This window comes from Sorex araneus, chromosome 3 (assembly GCF_027595985.1).
Source record: "Sorex araneus isolate mSorAra2 chromosome 3, mSorAra2.pri, whole genome shotgun sequence".
In the NCBI taxonomy this organism is placed as follows: Eukaryota; Metazoa; Chordata; class Mammalia; order Eulipotyphla; family Soricidae; genus Sorex; species Sorex araneus.
Window position 1 is genome coordinate 223,848,424 of NC_073304.1, and position 10,852 is coordinate 223,859,275.

Genomic DNA, 10,852 nt, shown 5'->3' on the forward strand with positions numbered 1-10,852 from the left:
TATGAATGTGTATGAATGTAGGTGTGTGTGTGTGTGTGTGTGTGTGTGTGTGTGTGTGTGTGCCAGACCCAGCACATGGTCTCACCCAAGCCTTCTGCCTCCTCGCCCTGTTGCCCTGAGAAGGAAACGGAGACTCTGAGAGTGGAGGGAACTGGAGCATCTCAGGAGGAGAGCTCCCTGGGGACTGTCGGACGCTGCTCATGGCTTAGGATCGGCCATGGCAGCCTGGGCCCACGCCCAGCGGCCTTGGGAGAATTCACCCCTGGCACATTCAGCATCTCTCCGGCACCCAGACTGGGTGTGGGCACAGCAATGGAGGCAGGGATCTCCACAACATGCCTGAGGCTGGATGTGGGGGGTAGCCCTCAGGAACCAAAAATTTTGGTCATAAATAGTGTGTGCCCCACCCCGCCTTGAACCCCTGGGGGGTTTGAAATTTTACTTCCTGCCAAGGGTCAGCACCTAGTCAGTGCTCTGGAAACTGGCTGTGCCAGCTCGGAGCCTGGGTCTGCGGCCTTCTAGGGGGGTGGAGCTCGAAAGTGTCCTAAGAGCACGATGCAGGCTCCAGAGCGCCTGCCCCCGCTCGCCCACCCTCTGCCACATGCGCTGACTCTGCCATACAAGTCCAGGCTCCCCCGCTCCGCCCCCATGGATGCCGAGATTCCTGGGCAGCCCCGCAGCTGCTCCCGGACCCACACGTCCACACAGGTATGCACAAGAGGCATTCTTAGGCCTCCGCATGCAGCTACCTGCCTCCGTGAGCCAGTCCAAGGCAGCCGGGGCTGGGGATGCAGACTACCAGGCCCCCAGGTGCATGCGCAACACACACCTGGGTCACACACACCACATGCACACACACACATGCGTGCACACCACACGCATGGGTCACACACACCACAGACACACACATATCTTTGCATGCCACACATATGGGTCACACATACCACATGCACACACACACACATGCTTGCACACCACACACATGGATGTGACATACCAAACTCATACACACATACTTGGGGGGACTCCAGCATGTGACTGAAAGGCTGACGGTGACTGCGCGGAATCCAGCTGCAGGTCACCTCCACACTTCTCACTCCCTGTCCCCCACCTTGTCCCCTGACCAGACCACTCTCCGAAGCAAACCCTTGGGACGTCCACACTATCCCCTGGACATGGAGGACGCTATCCCCAGATGGGCCCACAATCACAGCCCCCCAGCACCCCCCGTGTCATTCTGCCGTGAGCTGGCAGAAATGAGGAATTTCAGGCCTGCTTGTAATTCCTCACTGGGAATGCACAGGCCCGATGGGAAGTAGGCAGGACTCCTGTGTGGGCTCCACAGATGGTCAGTACCCAGGCCAGGCTGCCCGGGAAAGCAGGCTGGGAGAGAGCTGGCAGGACGGGGGTGGGGGGGCAGAGTGCACCCCTGTCCACTCGCTGGCCTCTCTTCCCCTCTTCTGGCTATGGCCCCATAACTGCTTCTGTCCCCATCATGGCCGGCCACCTAGGTTTGATCCCCAGTACCACATGGTTCCCTGAGCACCAAGCCAGGAGTAGCCCCTGGCCTGCCAGATGTGGGGCCCCCTGACCGCACCTTTGAAATGGGCAGTCACTTGTGTGTTGTTGGGCTCTGGAGGATGTTTTGAGGTAGCACACAAGGCCACACCATCCCTGCTCCACACACAGGACAGTGACTGCTCGGAATTCCAGAAAGATGAGTGAGTCCCCCCCTGGGGTTCAGTGGCACTTGGCACATCACACTGAGAAGAGACTGAAGTGAAGTGGAGACAGCCCGTGTTGGGGTACCACCCGGGACGCAAACCCACTTGAAAACTGCAACAAAAGATGATGAGGAAAGGCACCAACACATATTTTTTTTGAACAGGGCGGGGGCTAGAGTGATAGTAGAGTGGGTAGGGCGTATGCCTTGCATGCAGCTAACCCGGGTTCGATTCCCAGCATCTCATATGGTCCCCCAAGCACCACCAGGAGTAATTCCTGAGTGCAAAGCTAGGAGGTAACCCCTGTGCATTGCCGAGTGTGACCCAAAAAGCAGAAAAAAGGGGGGGGTTCAGGACTTGAGAGCTCATACAGTGGGGAGGGCACTAATCTTGCGTGCACTAACCCGGCTTTGATGGCCGGCACCCCATATGGTTTCCTGAGCCTGCCAGGAGTAATCCCTTAGTGCAGAGGCAGGAGCAAGCCCTGAGCACTTCTGGGTGTGACCCAAAAACCAAAAAAAGAAAGAGAACATCCTATTAAACAGGGATGCCTTGGAGTTTGGGAATGTAGGGGATTTTGTTTATATCCTTTTTTTATCTCCCACATTTTTTTTCTTCCAAGTGTGTTTAACATTTGAGACAGATATGCTGGAGATGGTTCATTAGGGAGGGTGCGTGCTTTGCATGTGGGAAGCCGGGATTGGATTCCCAGTGCCACGTGGTTCCCTGAGCACCAAGCCAGGAGTACCCCTTGAGCCTGCCAGATGTGAGCCTCTTCAAACCCTATTGGCCCCCAAAAGAGAGGAAAGAGCAGGGAGCAAATACACATACAAAAAAAATCTCCAATGCTAGCTAGCACTTGAAGGCTTGGCTGGAAAGATCTTGGCTGGGGTGGCGGTGTAACTGCGGGCACCCTCCCTTTGGTATCTGTCCATCTGTCCTGTAAGAGGAGCCCTGTCCTCCTAAGGGACATCACCCCACCTGCGGCAGTTCCAACTTCGCCCCACCCTTCCTCATTTTCCTCAAGGCTCTAGAACATTCCACACAAAAGCTGTGTGAGCTGCTCCGGGGCTGCCGTCTCCAACCTTGACTCCCACCCACCAGCCGGGCCTCCGCTGGTCAAGGCTGCCCCACCCGCCTGGGTCACAGCTACCACCGCCACCTGGCAGCCTGCTTTGATGGACCTGGCTGCAACTGAAGTGCTCCCTCCCTCCCTGGGTCTCAGACTTGAGTAGCTCTGCTTCATTCAGTGCTGGGGACTGTCCCCTGCATGTGCATGGGTGATGGACACTCCACCTGGCTCACGGACCAAGTCCCTGTCCCCACGTTCTTTTCTGTCCCATCTGGCCCTGTAATGGGGTTGGGATTCCGTGCACGGGACAGATCAGTCAGTAGGTGAAGGGACAAATGAGAGAACGGGTTAGAGCCGATGTATTGATGGTCACGAAGTGTCTTGAGTTGATCAACTTTAAGAGGGGAAAGATGTGTGCTCTGGTTGGAACAGGAGAAAGTTGTGAGCGGGCCAGTTCTGTCTCAGAGTCAGGGGGATGATAAAGTCTGGGTGGGCAACCCCAACTTCAAAGAGCTGCTTATGTGCCCCAGTCAACTCCTGAACACCAGGAGGCAGATCTAGCTCGGTCTGGGCCCCCCGCTCCCATCGACCTGGTCCCTCCCAGAGAAGCTTCTTGAAGCTTTGGCTCATCATGGCCAAGCAGTACACAGCGGCTTTCCTCTCTCCTAGCCCAGCCCGGGTTCCTTACTGGCCTCCCCGAGGGGAAAAGCTAACCAAAGGCTCCGCTTTGATGTTCTCTAACGGAAGAATGTTCCACGGAGACACAGCTTTGAAAGCTTAGTCAAAGAAAGAAAAACCCGGGAAGGAAGGGAAGGAGGAGGACAAAGAAGCAACTTTCTTAAGAAATAGAGGTGTGGGGCAGGGTGGTAGAAGAGCGGGTAGGGCACTTGCCTTGCACATGGCCACTCCGGGTTCCATCCCCAGCACCCCATATGGGCCCCCCCAGCCCTTTCAGGAGTGATCCCTGAGCCAGAGCCAGGAGCAACCCCTAAGCATTGCCAGGTGTGGCCCCTAAACAAACAAACAAACAAAAATCAAAGTGAATGTGGAAGAAAAGATAAATAAGTGGGATGTTTAATGAAGAAGCTTCTGACTCTAGGGGAAATGATGGCCAGAATGCAAAGACAGCCTACAGACTGGGAGAAATTACTTGCCAGCACTCGTCCAATAAAGGGTTAACATCCAAGCGAAATAAAGCACTGGTAAACTTTACAAGAAAAAACAATCCAAAAAAAAAAAAAAAGCCAATCTCATCAAAAAATGGGGAGAAGAGATGGACGGAAATTTCCTCAACAACAACAACAACAAAGAAATACACACGGATAAAAGACATATGAAAAAACAATGTTCCATGTCACTAATCATCAGGGAAATGCAAGCAATGACATACCACTTCATACTACAGAGACTGGCACTCATCCAAAGAACAACAACCAGTGTTGGTGTGGATGGGGTGGGATGGGGGAGGGACCCTCATTCACTGCTGGCGAGAATGTTGACTGCTCTAGCCTTATTGATGACAGTATGAACATTCCTCAAGAAACTAGGAATTACAGGGGCTGGAGCAATAGCACAGTGGGTAGGGTGTTTGCCTTGCATGCAGCCGATCCGGGTTCGATTCCCAGCATCCCATATGGTCCCCTGAGCACCGCCAGGAGGCCAGAAGTAACCCCTGTGCATCGCTGGGTGTGACCCAAAAAGCAGGAAAAAGAAAAGGAAACTAGGGAATTAGGACTTTCAGAGCCAGAGAGCTGGTACAGCAGGCAGAGCACTTGCCTTGCACACAGCAGACCGGGGTTTGAACCCTGGCACCCCATCTAGTCCTCCAAGCACAGCCAGGAGTAATTCCTGAGGGCAGAAGCCAGGAGCAAACACTGAGTATCACCAGATGTGGCCTAAAAGACAAACCAAAAACCAACAAGCTAGGAATTGAGCTTCCATCACTGTATCACTGTATGACTGTCATCCCGTTGTTCAATGATTTGCTTGAGCGGGTGCCAGTAATGTCTTCATTCTTCCCTGTTGTGTTCAGGAGATCCATTATTGTTATTTTTTTGGCATATCGAATACGCCACAGGTAGCTTGCCAGGCTCTGCCGTGCGAGATCCTGCATACTACCAGCAGTTCCACTCGGAATACAACCCAAGGGCCCCAAAACACAACACAGAAAAGCCGTCTGCACTGCTATGTTCATGGCAGCACTATTCACAATAGCCCAAAATGGAACAACCCAAGGGCCCAAGAACAGATGGCTGAGTACAAAAAAGCTATGGTACATCTGCACCGTGGAGTATTACTCAGCTGTAAGAAAAGATGAAGCCATGAATTTGCTGCTAATTTGATGAATCTGGAAGGTGTCAAGTGAGTTTAAATGAGTCACAGGGAGACAGGCAGACACAGAATGACCTCATGCTTATGTGGGGCATAAAGAAACAGAGGAAGGCTGGAGTGATAGCATAGCGGGTAGGGCGCTTGCCTTGCACGCGGCCGACCCGGGTTCGATCCCCAGCATCCCATATGGTCCCCTGAGTACCGCCAGGGGTAATTCCTGAGTGCAGAGCCAGGAGTGACCCCTGTGCATCGCCAGGTGTGACCCAAAAAGAAAAAAAAAAAAAGAAACAGAGGAGTGTAAAAACATGCCAAAGGCAATAGAAATGAAGAGCAGGAGACTGGTTCTTAGTAGGGAGCTTGCCACAGGGAGCAAGATGAGTGACAGGTCGGGGAAGGGACCACTAGGACAGTGACAGAGGGAAGTGGTCACTCGGGACCAAGACAGGGTCTCAAATCAGCACAATGCCCTATCAGTAATAGTAGGGCAAGCCACAATGCCTAAAAGGAAAAAATATATATAAGTGAAGAAAGAAAAACAAAAAAAGAATAAGAAAAGGAAAAACTGCCTGTAGAGGCAGGTTGGGGGGCGGGGGCGGGGAAGGGAAACGGGGAATATTAATGGACTGGACACTGGTGAAGGGATTGGTGTTGGAGCATTGTACCCCTGAAACTTAATCATGAATAATTTGTAAGTTTGTAATTTGTGGTGGAGAAGGAAGAAGAAGAACAATAGGTAAAGGAGGAGGAGATGGGCTGGAGTGATAGTACAGCAGGTACGGTGTTTGCCTTGCAAGCGGCTGACGTGGGTTCGATCCCCGGAACCCCATATGGTCCCCTGAGCATCACCACGAGTAATTCCTGAGTGCAGAGCCAGGAGTAAACCCTGAGCATCGCTGGGTGCGACCCAAAAAGCTAAAAATTTTTTTTAAAAAAAAGGAGGAGGAGAAGGAGGAGAAGGAGGAGGAGGAGGAGGAGGAGGAGGAAGAAGAAGAAGAAGAAGAAGAAAAAGAAGAAGAAGAAGAAGAAGAAGAAGAAGAAGAAGAAGAAGAAGAAGAAGAAGAAGAAGAAGAAGAAGAAGAAGAAGAAGAGGAGGAGGAGGAGGAGGAGGAGGAGGAGAGGAGGAGGAGGAGGAGGAAGAAGAAGAGGAGGAGGAGGAGGAGGAGGAGGAGGAAGGGAGGGGCTGGAGAGATAGGGCAGCTTGCCTTGCACACCGCTGACCTGGGTCTAATCCCATATGCATACACACACACAAACACACACACACACACACACACACACACACACACACACACACACACACACACCCCACAGCACTGCCTGCCAGGAGTGAATCCTGAAAGCAGAGCCAGAAATAAGACCCGAGTGGAGGAGGAGGAGGAAGAGGAGGTGAAGGTGGAAAAGGAGGAGGAGGAGCTCCCATCACTCAACTTTGTGCATGGGGAAACTGAGGCACGGAGATGCACTGTGACCTGTCCTGCATTCCAGGATCATCCCAGCCTGCCAATCCCAGCACATGGGGTGGGCAGGGGAAGTGTGGGAAGGTAAGTGACTGGAATGGACTGGGAAGGATGGAGAAGGGAGGACAGTGAGGTCCCCACACCCGGACCAGGCAGAGGAGCCGCCCGGGACACCATCCTTCTGCAGGAGCGCCCCCTGCTGGTCGCCAGAGCTGCCGCGGACTGTGGCGCAGCCATGGGGCTCCTGATGCGGACCCCCTTTACTTTACTTTGCATTTTGCACTCTGAGACTGGATTGGGAGGTGCCCAGAGGGGTCCCTCCAGCCCATTTATTTTGCACTTGGCAAACCCGGAGCTCAGAAGATGAAGTGGTTCGCAAAGGCTTCCAGAGACGGGGGCTGGGGCCACAGTGTAGGAGACAGGACACGTGCCTACCCCCGCATCCCCTATGGTTCCCAATCTCACCAGCGTGCTCCCTTAGCACAGAGCCAGGGGTAAGCTCTGAGCACCGCCGGGTGTTCCCTAACAAACAAACAAACAAACAAAAAAGGCGTTCAGAGAGCTGGGGTCTCCGGTCCCTCCTGCCCCTTCCTGCAGAGACACAGCAGTAGGGCATTTGCCTTGCACGCGGCGGACCTGAGTTCAATTCCTCCGTCCCTCTCGGAGGGCCCGGCAAGCTACCAAGAGTTATTTCGCCCACACAGCAGAGCGTGGCAAGCTACCCGCGGCATATTCGATATGCCAAAAACAGTAACAGCAAGTCTCACAATGGAGACATTACTGGTGCCCGCTCAAGCAAATCGATGAGCAACGGGATGACAGTGACAGTGACGGGGGCTGGAGACAGTAGCAGAGTGGGCAGGCTGCTTGCATGCAGTTGGCCTGGGTTCGATCTGACACCAAGTAACATACCCCAAACGCTGCCAGGACTGACTCCTGAGCACAGACCCAGGAGTAAGTCGGGTGCCCCACATCCTCAGTCTCGAGGTGAGGAAAATAGGGGGGGGGTCTTTCTCTGCTGCTTCCTCTGCTCACCCACACAGCCAGCCTCTTCCCTTCCTGGTGGGCACCGCCCGAGCCAGCAGAAAGCAAATGCTGAGCCAGGCAGCTCTGAGAGGGTCTGCGGGTCCCCAGGCACTGCCCAGGATTCTGTGCCCTGAAGCGGCTGTGGGGAGGAAGTGGGGGGGGGAGAATTCTGTGGGTTCCTCCACCCCTCGGCACCCAGAGGCACGGCAGGGGGCACCCCTGCTAGCGCCTTGGGCAAAGGTCTGGGTGAAGACACGGGGCAGATGTAGAAAGCTGGCAGGGCTCTGCTGCCCACACAGGCCCTCTAAGTGGCTTAGAAATCTCTCCTCCTCCAGGAAGCACATGCAGATTTGCCTGTGAGGCCAAGGGCACCTCTGAGGGCAGAGGGCACTTTAGCAGTGGACAACCTGCACAACTGGGCCTGCCACTCTTTTTGTTTCGTTTTGTTTTGTTTTTCTTTTTGGGTCACACCCAGCAATGCTCAGGGGTTCCTCCTGACTCTGCACTCAGGAATTACTCCTGGCAGTGCTCAGAGGACCATAGGGGATGTCGGAGATCAAACCCAGGCTGCGGGGCCTCCCGCAAGGCAAACAAACGCTCCAGCCCCCGGACCTGGCACTCTGAAAGACATCTGCACACCAGCTCGGTCCTCTGCGCTTTGAGTGGGTCACTGAGTCTCAGGGAGCATTTTTATCCTTCTCACCCTTTCTGAGCACTTTCCCCGTGGGGCTGCCACCGCCTTCCCTCTTACTCCTGCTGGCTATCAGTGAGACACTCTCGGTCCATAGCCCCGGATGTGAGCATGGCAGAGAAAATGTGGGCCCGACTAGCCATCAAGCAAGGGGTGTGACTCCGACGGGGGGTGGGGGGAAAGGGAACGGAGATCAAGAAAGATGTAAAGAACAGGGGCCCAGAGACAGTGCCGGTTAAGGTGCTGGTCTTGCCTGCAGCTGGCTCTGGTTCCATCCAGTGATCCGTGAGCACAGAGCAGCAAGGGCTGTGGCCCAAACACCTGAGAACAAACCCCAAAAACTATAGCGCCCGCTTGACGCACTGCTGCTCACGCCCGCCGTCCCTGCGAACCCTAATTGGAAGCCCAGCGCCCCTCCTCTGGGCACTCTGGGCGCTTGTCCCCAGGAACGCGCGCGTTCAGCGCCTCTCCGCTGCCACGCTGAGAACATCCAGCAGGTGTCGCTGCGTACCGACCATCCTCCTGGGCTCCTGCTCGTGGCCTGCGGCCTCACCTTTGAAACAAGGGAACGCCCAGAGGCGGGACCTCACTTTCCAGGGGCACCCCCGACCCCCCCCATCCCACTGCACAGGTAGGGGGCGAGTGAGAGGCGAGCCCGGTGCCCGGCTCCACCCATTATTTCTGGGTCCACTTTAGGGAAGAGCTGTGGTTAGCAAAGGCCCAAGGGCAAGATTAAGAGCAGCACAGGCTGGACAGCAGGAGTTTGCTCCGCTTCCTCCAACCAGAGGGTCTCTCCCTCCCTCCCTCCCTCCCTCCCTCCCTCCCTCCCTCCATCTCTCCTTTGCTCTCTCCCTCTCCCTCTCCCTCCCTCCCTCCCTCTCTGCCTCCCTCCCTCTCTCCCTCTCCCTCCCTCCCCCCTTCCCTCGCTCCCTCCCTCTTTCTCTCGCTCCCTCCCTCCTTCCCTCTCCCTCCCTCCCTCTCTCTCCCTCCCTCTCACTCTCCCTCCCTCCCTCCAACTCCCTCTCCTTCCCTCTCTCCCTCCCTCCCTCTCTGCCTCCCTCTCTGTCTCCCTCCCTCCCTCTCCCCCCCTCCCTATCCTCCCTCTCTCCCTCTTTTCTCCCTCCCTCCTTCTCTCTCCCTCCCTCCAACTCCCTCTCCTTCCCTCCCTCCATCTCTTGCTCCCTCCCTCCCTCTCTCTCCCCCTCCCTCCCTCTCTCCTCTCTCTCCCTCCCTCCCTCTCCCTCCCTCCTTCTTTCTCCCTCCCTCTCTCCCTCCCTCTTTCCCTCCCTCCCTCTCCCTTCCTCTGTCTCTTTCCCTCCCTCCCTCTTCCTCCCTCCCTTCCTCTCTCTCCCTTTCTCTCTCTCCCTCGCTCTCTCCCTCTCTCTTTCCCTCCCTCTCTCTCCCTCTCCCTCTCTCTCCTCCCTCCTTCTGTCTCCCTCCCTCTCTCTCTTTCCTCTCTGTCCTTCTCTCTCCCTTCTCTCTTCTCTCTCTTCTTCTCTCCCTCTCTCTTTCTCCATCCTAACCATCTCCTCCCTACCCCTACCCCCTCTTTTTTATTGGGTCACCATGAGATACAGTTACAAAGCTGTTCATGGTTGGGTTTCAGTCACACAGAGTCCCAACACCCATCTCTCCAACAGTGCAAGTTTCCCACCACCAATGTCTCCAGATTCCCTCCCGCCACCTCTCCTACCCCCTCAACCTCTCTCTCTCTCTCCTCTCTCTCCTCTCTCTCTCTCCTATCTCCTCTCTTCTCTCTCTCTCTCTCTCTCTCTCTCTCTCTCTCTCTCTCTCTCTCTCTCTCTCTCTCTCTCTCTGGGCATTACGGTTTGCAGTACAGATGCCGAGAGGTTATCCAGTTTTTTTTTGTTAGTTTTGTTTGGGGCCACACCTAAGGATGCGCAGACGGCTGGAACATGGGTTGGCCGTGTGCGAGGCAAGCGCCCTGCCGCTATCCTCTCTCTCTGGCCCCCTCTCCCTGCGTCTCAGCTTCTCTCTCCCATAACCCAGCTGACCGTCATTCCTCCGTCCTGGGTATCAATTTTGGTGCCTACTAAGGGCTCCTCTGTCTCAGGAATCCGCTGGGGAGCCAGAAGGCCCAAAGGGGTTTGTAACCAGGGAGGCTTCTGGAGGAGGTGAGATTGACTCCTCCCTGGCTCTTTCTTATGAAGAACAGGGGAGACTGGGGCCAACTTGTGGGTTCAGTACAGCCTGGGGGGGTGCATGCCAACAGGCAAGATCCTGGATGATTTTGGAGGATAGATCTGAGGTCGGGGTAGGCTTTCGGAGACTCTCGAACAGCTAGTCTGTTGCCTCCCTTTCCCTGTCACCCCCCCTGCACCGCCTCAACACCCCATCCCAGCCACCCCGTCTTGAGCTGGACGTGTCTTATAGTTACCACCTGGAAACGAGCTTGTCCCTGGCCACGCTCTCAAGAAAGACTTGAGAGGGGCCGGAGAGACAGCACAGCGGAGCAGAGTTCAATCCCCGGCATCCCGTCTGGTCCCCGGAGCACCGCCAGGGGTGATCCCCGCATCCCCTCTGGTCCCCA